We start from the raw sequence: 10515 nt of genomic DNA, 5'->3' as shown, positions 1-10515 counted from the left end.
GGGGAGGCTTTGCAGTCGTTACAAATTTGCACAACACAAACACGCGGGGTCCGTATCGCCTTATCGGGCTCCTCCAAGGGCACTGAACTTTCCCACAGTTCTCTCGCTCCCTCTGCTCTTTCCTTTTTGCGTCCCTCTGAGACGTTATTGTTGCTTCAAAGCTCTAACATTCGGCCCGTGTGCTTCCCACACCGCCGCCGCTGCAGTCGAACCTGTTGTGGTGACTAAACCATCCGCCATGTGCCTCTCAGGAAAAAATGTTTGTCATTCTGTAGGCCACAAAACCAGTTTGTCGTGGAAGTTTACAGCAGTAGTGAACGTGTCAGTCCTGAAAAGGGGAAGTGTCTGTTTTGCTTCTTGCAAAAACCCGGGCTTCAATACAAAAGTATCAGCAGTTTTGTTTTTAACTGACTCATCGAAGTGTACCGGTTTATGATGTTGTTCCTAGAAATGATTAAAAAAAAAAAGCCAAATTAGCATTAGCTTGGAGGATTTCAGAGTCAACATAACAATATCTAATCGGTGTCAGTTTGCAGCTTTACTTTCGTCTGGTGTTTTCCAGTTCATTGTGTTGAATCCGACCTGCTTCCTCATGTCAGTTGTCGTTCAGTTCTCATTTCTCAAAATAAAAGTTAGCCATGACTCGCTCGGCTTCTTCATTTAGCCTCAGCATGACACCACAACATCTGAATTGTTTGTATCAGTGCTACAGGTTAGGTCAGTGCATTTTAGGAATGCTGCAGTGCAAGAATTTTTTTTTTTTTTTACTAGATTGCAAAACCTTATCACACTGGGACTCCAGTTTTACCTTCACAGTTCGTCACGTCACACCCGTACATTTCAATGTGATACGTAATTATATAATTACATAATGATACAGGGAGTGAAATGTAAATTCCTTGATTCAGTTTATTGAATTTTACTTTATTTCTTTTCCTGATAAGCAGGTCAATATTCAAATATTGCCACAGATTCATTTCTTTAATTTTCCTGGCTGTAGATATTAGTAGTGATAAGACATTTTCCACTAAGAGTATTACTAAACATTTAGGTATATTTGGTGTTTGAATTATTAAATGAAGCATTATAAGCTTCAAGTGTTCGCTGACTTTAGCTACTCGCAGACGGTTTTGGTTCCTAACCCCCGCGAATCTTGGGTGTCCATTTTATTCAAGGTGTTTGTCTAAATCTAATCTATCTGTTCGTCTTCCATATTTTTGCTGTGCCTACAAGGTGCAAACAGAAACTTCTATGTCTCTATTTAACAATGTCTTCCTTCTTTTCACTCTTTGTTTTAGTAAACGACTGATATTGATCTCTTCAGATTCTCCCACCTGAGCGTCGGCGCTCTGCAGCTCCTCCTGAGTTACGTTGGGTCCATTGGCTGCTTCTCTAATTAAATCTTTTATTAGCTTAGATTGTCGGCCATGTCCCAGCTGGACTTTTAGCTGTGATCTATTCAGTCTAATTCTATGCTTTGTTATCTATTTGCACTATTTGAACCATTCGAAAGAAGGTTTACTGTAGTTTAGTTTTACATAGTTGACTGTAGCCAGCCTGTTGTTTTTCGTCAGTTTCAGTCTTTACTATTTATTCAGAATTTCACTGACTGATCAAATTAAAGTTGTGTTGTTTTTACATGTTTAACCAAACTTGTGAAGCTATCAGTGCCTTTATGTCTGGTGTACTAGTGCATAGTTATCAAGAAAATTTGTAATTCAGTACGCTTATGTCTGTGTTTAGAAAAACAAAGCGTTTTAAGGCACGTTTTTCTGTATTGGATCAGTATCCAATACCTCAGATATTTGTATCGGCATACCTTGTTGTAACGTGACCAAATGTGGAAAATTTCAAAAGGCAAGAATAGTTTCACAAAGCTCTGTAGTCTAGATGAAAATATGAAAATCCTGGCAAGAGCTACAGCAATTTGTGCGCTCCGAGGACGGAATCAAAGTTGAACAAAAGTATGAAACTATGACCAATTTGTCTTAGCTCTCCTCAACTTCACATCTACTCAGCAGCACTTATCATCAGTGCTCCATTTTCTATTTCAGCCCGTCACGGCCGAGCGTTTCCCTGACGTGTTGCTTTGAAGTTGGATGAAGGGAAGGTGAGACATCATGCGCTCAGATGCCCCACAGACGCTGCGGTTTCAGGGAGTTTATCACCCAGACAGGGAGACGGCGTTGGTGTCCTGCCCCCTTTACATCCTCCACTGCGGCAGGAGGCTGAACGTGACAAACCGTCCTCGGCAGCTGCTCAGGGAGCCAGGCCTTGCAAATACCGCAGGCCTGATAATGACTTCCACGCCGTCGTGACAACTTGCGCTTTTATGGGAAAGGCGAGGAAGGACGCTTCTGGCGAGCTCGCAGCACCGTAGGCTGGAACATTGTCTACAAACCAGACAATCAAAGAGAGAAGGGCAGGGAAGCATCTGTGGAATCTGTGACGCCGACCTCGGCTGATTGATGATCACTGCCGAGGAGGAGAATGAATTTAGAAGTAAATTGCAGGGAAACCAAAGCTGTACCGCTCTCCAAATTCAACCACAACATCTGTAAGCGATGTGCTACTGTTGCATTATCCATGCTCTTCCTTTATTTTCCCCATGCAGAAGGAGAAGCCACATGCCACCTCTGATCAATTCTCCACAAAGAGAGGCCAGATGAAGTTTTCCAATTAGGCCAGCCTTCGCTATTCTTAGTCTTCCTCACAATCACACATCATGCTATTTGTAATCACTAAAGCCTTTTGCTTTCAAGGCACCAGAAAAGCAGCTGCCTTTGATCTTCTTCCAATAGTGGCAGCCTAGAAATATCTCCTAAATAAAGGGCCTATAAATACACAGCTACACAATGAAGGTTTCTAAAACTCTGGCTGTAAAAGAAGAAAATATAAAGCAGTTATGTTCTACCTTGATAAAAAGACAAGAAAGGACAGCAGCGCAAAGAAGATGACACCCACACTTGAATATATTATGCGGCCTGAAAGCTGAGCCTCTGTATTAACTGCAGCACCGACGGGATGTCAGAGTCCATTTCCAAACAAAGAAGGTCCAAAATAGACAGGAGATACTGTGAGGGATAGGCCTACTTTGGGAAAGTTTTATTTTGGCTCACAGGAGGAAGTTACATAACCAAGAAAATACAACTCACTCTGGAATCGATGGAAAGTGTAAGGAAAAAGCTCCATATTCAGCCAGGAGAAACAATGAGGACACCCCATTAAATATTCAGTTCTTTATTAGGAAATGTTAACATATTGGTGTGTAATTCCACGTTTTTATCTATGGAAATGAATTGATTGCTGTTAAACAACAAAAAGTGATGCTTGTTTTAGTCACACCTCAACAGAAATGAGCAGAATTAGGAGAAAAAGTAAGGCCTACCCTATAAACTAGCGCTACCTACTTTAGCTCAGAGATCATTGACTATAACCATCTGGTTTCTTACCCAACTTGCTTGTAGTCACAATCTGTGCTTTGATTTTCCATGTCTTAGTTTGCAGCCAGTCCTGGGTGGATTTATTGTTTAGTTTTTTTAAATACATTTTTCACAGACGGGTTCACATTTTCTTAAAGCAACCTCTGAAACAGTACAATTCATGCTGGATTCTTTGAAAGAGAGCTTCTGCTACAAATCATGACACTTTCACCTCTGTGCTTCACAGTTATTTTCTTGGAACGTAATATTTATTTCCTGTCAGACATCTCTTCTATTCTGGTGTTTAGTCTCATATTTCCAAATAATATTGCAGACCAGGATGTCTGATATTATTATTGCAGACATCCTGGTTTTTCTCTATGGTATCTCTGACAAATGTTAGTGTGGCTTTCATCTTTTTCCAGAAAACAAACGCTTCCTCTTTCTTTCTCTGATTGCATAGATATGAACTTTCATATCAACAGTAGCACGAGGTTGCTGTAGGCCATGCAATGACATATTAGCATTTTTGGAGACTTCTTTTATCATGTTGCGATCTGCTATCAAGGAAACCTTGCTTGCATCGTTAGATGTGGGCATGTTAGCGGTTGTTTTTATGGAGAGTTGAGTAGTAGTTTGTTACATTTTCTCTAATTACATTGTGGGGTGAAAAATGTACTTTTAAGAGTGTTTTTACTACGCTGTACATTTTACTTCTACTTGAGTAATTTTATTATGAAGTACTGTTGCTCCTGATTAAAATTTCTGGATGCTCTACTCACTGTGACTAACTTCACTAATTGAAGAACAAGGTTGTTTTAACCATAAAGTCACCAGACAAGTTTCATAAGTTTTAGATTGAAAGAATTTGATTTTGAAAAACAACAAAAAGGCTTGATTTTGTTATTTTGTAATTATTTATATGAATTTCTTTCACTTGGATCTTTAAAACACCAACATATTCACAAAGCTTTATATTTTGGTCTGTTTGATTATGACATTTTTAAATATTAAATGACTTATATTTTGATTAGCTACTTCATAATTGAGTAGCCTTTTTACCAAATGCTTTTTCTTAAATCTTAATTAAGTACAATGGGTGCTCGACCCACCTCTTTTTTTATGTCTTCCATTTGTAAAATAGTTTACATTCAGTAGTTACTCATTTCAGATTCTAATGGGATGAAAAAGGTCAAGATATGTCTAAATGTCTCAAAGACACAGGGTGGCGCATGCTGGTGGTGTTTTTTTTTTTGTTTTGTTTTTTTGCACATGGCTGGTGAAGCATTTATTTAACATACACACATAAAGTCCCCTTGAAGCCTGCAAGAGCAAACCAGGTGCAGAGGGAGCACTGCAGTCTTACTGCAGGAGTGGATGTGGGTGATGCCGCTGGCCCGCTGGAAACTATAAATGTGTTTGTGTGCATGAGGCGTTATGCAGCAGAGTCACATTTTCACCATATTCTCTGAGCCAGTCACACAGCCAGCGCAGCATTCTGAACACAACAGCTGTGACTCAGGATTCAAACCTCCTTTTAAGGGCAACAACTAGAGAGAGACGTGATAATGCAGCAGATGATTTGGACGCGGAGGTTGTTTACATCAACGCCTGGTTGTGACTGAAAATATCTGGGGGTTTTCCATCGGACGGGAAGCTATGACGACAGCTAGCTGTATGTGAAAGCTTACTTCAACTTAAACCTCAGTGCTTTCTGTTCCTGGTTGTCAAACTGAGTCGACACAGCAGCAAGCCACTGAAACTACCTTCTGTTTAAAAATGGAAGTGAAAACAATGATGTTCATTTACATTTTTTTTCTTTTTCTGCGGGGATTTTTTCCCTCCTCCCTCCCCCTCGGTGCTGCACCTTTCACCGAGTCGTCTGTCCCCAGCAGAGGCGGGCAGATTAAAAGGATGCGTTACCATCTTGTTTTTTTTTTTTTTTCTAAATGGATACACATGTGGCACATCTGGGTCCAGGCCTGACTCATTACTCTCCTTTTTTATGCTCGGTTCTCTGCAGCCATGGCAACTGCTGCATGTTTGGCAGAAAGCTTTTGAAGGCAGTGGAAAAAGAGAGCGATGGAGAGGAGGGAGGGGGGGAGAAAGAGAGGGAGAGCTCTCAGTAGTTGGCCTACATCCAGTGTAATCATGCCATGGAGCTGAAATGAGGCCTTTGGCAGCACACCAGGTTTCTGAGAACAAAGATGTGAGCTTCTAATGTTGGCGGTGGGGCCTGCTTGGCATCCTTTGCCATTTCCCAGCAGCCCTTGCCTTGGCCGGCTGCCAGCCACCACCCCCCTCCTTCCCTGCTGGGACTGCAAAGAGGATCAGAATAAAGAGAGAGACTTGTTTTTCACTCGCCTCTTGCTCTGGCCAATGACATCACCTCTGCAGCCTCCAGCCCCCAGATTCCAGCCGCCCAGCACATTTTTCCCCTCTTGCCGTCCACCCTCCATCTTATTTCAAATCCACCATTTCAGATTTTTATTAAAACTGACTCCTTAAATTACGCTTTTTGCTGTTGCAACACTGTCCATATGCTGCACATGATTTCTGCTGTCATAATGTGAAATTGAAAAATCAATGAAAAGTTTCCAAACTATACACTGACAACAAGACGAAAGAAAGCTCATTATGTTTCCTATCTCCTCAAATTAAAATCAGTACACTAATCCTTCCAGCGTAAGAGAGCAGCTAAAAATAGCACCACTACCAGGATATATACGGCAGCTAGTCTAGTCGATAATCACCATGGCTAATTCTAACACACAAAACGATGTGAATTAAGCAAGCATTTAAACATTTACTGCAATATAAGTACCTCATGCCCAAAATTAAGCATAGTGTCTGTGATGCTGTAGTCCTGTTTCTCCTCCAAAGTTACAGGAAGTCTTGCGTATAAGACCTGTGTGACGTAAGCAAATTGGTGAATTGGCAAATTGGTGCATTGCTTAGCCTATATCACACTATACTTTCCTCAGGGCCAATGTAAGGCATGGTAGAGGGTCTGTGATGCTGTGGTGACCCACAGAAAATTTTTATAGGGGTGGCGAGATCAGACCGGCAAAAAAATTTAGTGAGGTCCAGCTAAAAAAATAGAAAAAGAAACAAACATTTTTTTATTTATGTTTTTTTATTTGGGATTTACATTGGGGCCATGGCCTCCTCTTGCCCCTCCCTCAGGGACACCACTGTGTTTGTTGCCAAAGCAACAAAACAAAAAATTCCTTCTTGCGTATTGAAACTGTGCGACGTAAGATAACTATTTCCTCTACTCAATATACATTTATTAATCTTTGCCGCAATATCGGTACGTCATGTGAAGCATGGTGGAAGATGTGTGATGCTCCGTATTTAGAGTGCATATTCTCAGGGAAATGTCATTATTAGAAAGTGCCATGTGTACTCTTGTCCTGTTCCAGCCTCCCTCCAGGTTGGCACAGACGGTTACAGTTTAATCTGCTTACCTCAGCAGTTAATGTGAAAAAAAAAGGTTGAATAACGCACATTGTGGCTGGGTCAAACAGACAAACAAACAAACAAACAAACAAACAAATCCAGACCTGAGCTGAAGTGGAAAACTTCACAAAGAATTTACAACGCCTTCCCAGTGCGGTATAACATTTCAGAAAGTGTTAAGACAAAAATAACGTCATCTCATCCTGCTCGCGGTGCTGTCACATGCTGGGTATTCCCCTGGCCATCACCTACCGCTCAGGCTTTATTTAGCTCCCACATGTCTCGATCTACAGTCACAAAACGAAGCTAGAGGATGAATTATACAGCCGCTCCATCTGGTTTAGTGGAGGCTCACATCAGACGGCCACCAGTCGGGTTGCACTGTTCTTTTTCTACTGTATACACGGTTTACATCGCCAGTCAGGGCCATCTGGTCATGTTTGACTACCTCCCAGACTTTTGCTGCCTCTGTGATTTATAGCAACATTCTTCTTCTTCTGTTTCTTCTTCTTTTTATAATAATAATAATAATAATAATAATAATAATAAATCAGGTCATTTAGATTGAAATAAATCCCGGCATGCCTCTGTCTTGCATAATAGCTGCTTGGTCCTGCAGCTATTTGCTTACACAAACGTCGACGGAGTGGAAAAGCAAAAAGGATCAAAGCGATAGGCAACTGTTTTCCACCAGTCTCAAGGAAAGACTTTTGTTTATTTTGTCCCTCGCAACAGCTATTTCCCAACCGCGCCGTAAAGGCCCAGCTCCACATTCTTTTGTTGCTCACCCAGCGAGGACAGGGAGTTGAGAGAAAGCGGAGATGGAAACATAGCAGTTTACAATTAAACTCAAACTTGTGACAGTTGTGTACAGGGGAATATAACTTCCCCGTGCTCGGTGCAGATAGATCGGGAGCAGAAGTGTCTTACTTTGTTTACGGAAAGCCTTTTGAAGAAGGGCCCCATGCCACAGTGCATGATCATGGCCGCAGGCAGGGAGCCAAATGGCCTCATGTTCTGTGTAGATGGGCGAGGCGGATGAGGGTACGTGACTAAACATCTTGCTTCCTCTTTCCAATGTCACATGGACTTGCACAAACATATCCTGCTTTGTGTCTGCAGGTTTCAGACGCATTGCCTCACCCAAAGCCCGAGGCTAAGCTGCAACGAGCTGGAATGAGCCCAGATGAGAGACGGAGAGAAAGAAAGAGAGAGAGAGAGAGAGAGAGAGAGAGAGAGCAAGAAAGAGAGGGAGAGGAATCTGAACTGCTGGGACACTCCTCCAGTTCAAACCTACACTTTTACTTCAGGGGATTTTGGCTGGGGTTTTGGTGTCTAACTTGTTTCATGTGACATTTTTCCCCTCCTTTATGTAAAACAGCACAACTGTGAAGCAATTCATCTAAATAAACCTTTCAGGCACATAAATTTGGGAGCAAAACTGACTTCTGCTTTAACAAAAACAATAATAGAAGCAGTAGATGATGAATTTCTTGTCTAAATATGAGTCACTTTTGTATTGGGAGGACTGATGGCCAAAAGATTAGTGAAGAAAATTCCAGGCTAAAGGTCACAAGTTGTTAATATCTTCCTGGCATTTTAATTTAGCATAAATAAGATTTAATTGGTCTGGGAAATTTAACTTTAAAATATCCCCAGTCATAATCAGAACATGATTATTAAAAAAATAGCTCTTTTACCAGCTGTACTTATAGGCTAAATAAAATAAGCTACTTTTTGGATTCAGAACATAGGAAAAACTTTATTTTTTACATTAAGAAAAATAAGATGATTTTAAATACATGAAGATTTTATATTTGTGAAAATTGAAGAAAAGAAAGTGCAGAGTTTGTCTTATTTTATTCCATTGCTGCCATTCTATTGTGGGTTTTTTCATGAAAACCCATGAAAACTGCAAACATTTTGTTACCTTTATGTATTTATATCTGTACGTGTTGGGTTTAGTGAGTTTTTTTATTTTGTTTTTTTGTTCTAGTTGCTGGATTTGCGATTATATTACAATCTCCATTCTGCCCCAACTTCTGCTGTTTGGGGCAGAAGTTTCCAGAATCCTTGTTGATAAAATAAACACACCGAACTTCAGTTTGTTATCTGTGATTTACTCTCTGGGAGGGCCGACAAAACAGCGCTGGATTATCTAAAGATGAATCAACGTCTGCTTTTTTCAGAAAAAAAACATGGGAAAATTAGCTTTTGACCATTTTGAGGGATGGATTGATATTCATTCCACCATTCAAAAGTGTAAAAATGTTTATTAAAGGACATTTGATGAGTTTCAAAACCCCAAAATAGAAAAATTCTGCCAGTTTTTATAACTTAGATTATGTTCTAGCTCTCACCCCTTTAACATTTTACTGTAAATGAAGAAACACAAATTATTTCAGGATCTTAATTTTTAAAATAAGCTAGCTGTTCTCATTTATAACCTGCAGAAATGATCTTCGGATTCATCTCAAAGTTATTTTAGCGTTCTTTAGAGCAAAACCGTTTGTTTTAACATTCAACCAGCAGCAACAGCCTTTAATATCGGTAACATGTCTCACTGCCCAGGGTGCCATTCTGTCTGGGGGCGACAGAGGAATTAAAGGGGAAAATTATCAGTTGAGTACCAAATGATTTTTCTTGTTGCTTATTTTGATGTGCAGTCAAAATATATGCGGACCAAATATAGCCATGCAACATAGCTGGACCACCAAGCTGACATAATTCGTATTGCTGCAAAGCTTTAGAGATGTTTTTATTGTCTTTATGGAATCTGGACTGCATTTGATCATCTCTAGTTCAAAATATAGAATGTTACAAATCTGAACTGGATTGTTCTACACTAAAGAATGATTCTTTCAAGCACAATACACACATTGAGATTTAGGTAAGCTTTTATTATGAAACAATAACAACAAGAAGAAAAGAAGCATTTAATTTCTTGTAAGGTTTTTGGCACCAGTATGAAATCCAGAATATATAGCTGTGTCCAACATGAATTAAGTTATTTTACGGTGGTTGTAGACTTTTTCTATAGCTGGTTTCAATTTGTGAAAAATAATTTCACTATATATTAATCCTAATATATGTGTGGTGGGGGACGGGGGGAGGGAGGTTTGAACTTCCCACTAACTCCAAAAGAAATATGCCAAGGTGGCTGTATGCTACAGTAAGATATTAACCGCTTACAATCTCTTAACAGAACCGTGCTTTAAAAACTCTGAACTATCCCTTTAATATGTGGGCAGAGTGAGAGTATACTCATGCCGCAACCCCAGTCCATTCAGGTTTACAACACACTGGGCTGGAAATCCCCACCTCATGACAAGAACTTCCTGGTTACTGCCTAATGGAGGCGCTTACTTTCTCCCCCCCTTTTTTATTATTAACACAAGACTAGGTCAGTACTGTCTGCAAAAAATGAGCGGTTAAAAACATATGGGTTGTAAAATCTTTCTAATAATCCTAATAATATGCCCTTTAAATTTGCGCTGCTGGAACACAAACGTAGAGTGGAAAAAAAAAAGTGCACACGTTTTTTTTTTTTTTTTTCTCTTGCCATTGGATTACAGTAGCTCGGTTGTTTTTCTTAGGGTCGACCCACCTCATTCATTGCACAGCAGTTGTA

At 40.2% G+C, this 10515-nt stretch overlaps 1 long non-coding RNA gene across 1 annotated transcript; it reads left to right on the top strand.

The window, feature by feature from the left end:
• The first annotated feature begins 1061 nt into the window (after positions 1–1061).
• LOC114137954 (uncharacterized) lies at positions 1062–8987 on the top strand. Its single transcript, XR_003594139.1, has 2 exons — positions 1062–7928; positions 8007–8987. It is a non-coding gene; the product is annotated as an uncharacterized LOC114137954 (long non-coding RNA).
• The last annotated feature ends 1528 nt before the right edge of the window (positions 8988–10515 follow it).

The sequence above is a fragment of the Xiphophorus couchianus genome, chromosome 22 (assembly GCF_001444195.1).
Source record: "Xiphophorus couchianus chromosome 22, X_couchianus-1.0, whole genome shotgun sequence".
Taxonomy (NCBI): domain Eukaryota; kingdom Metazoa; phylum Chordata; class Actinopteri; order Cyprinodontiformes; family Poeciliidae; genus Xiphophorus; species Xiphophorus couchianus.
This window is presented reverse-complemented; position numbering and strand designations above follow the sequence as displayed.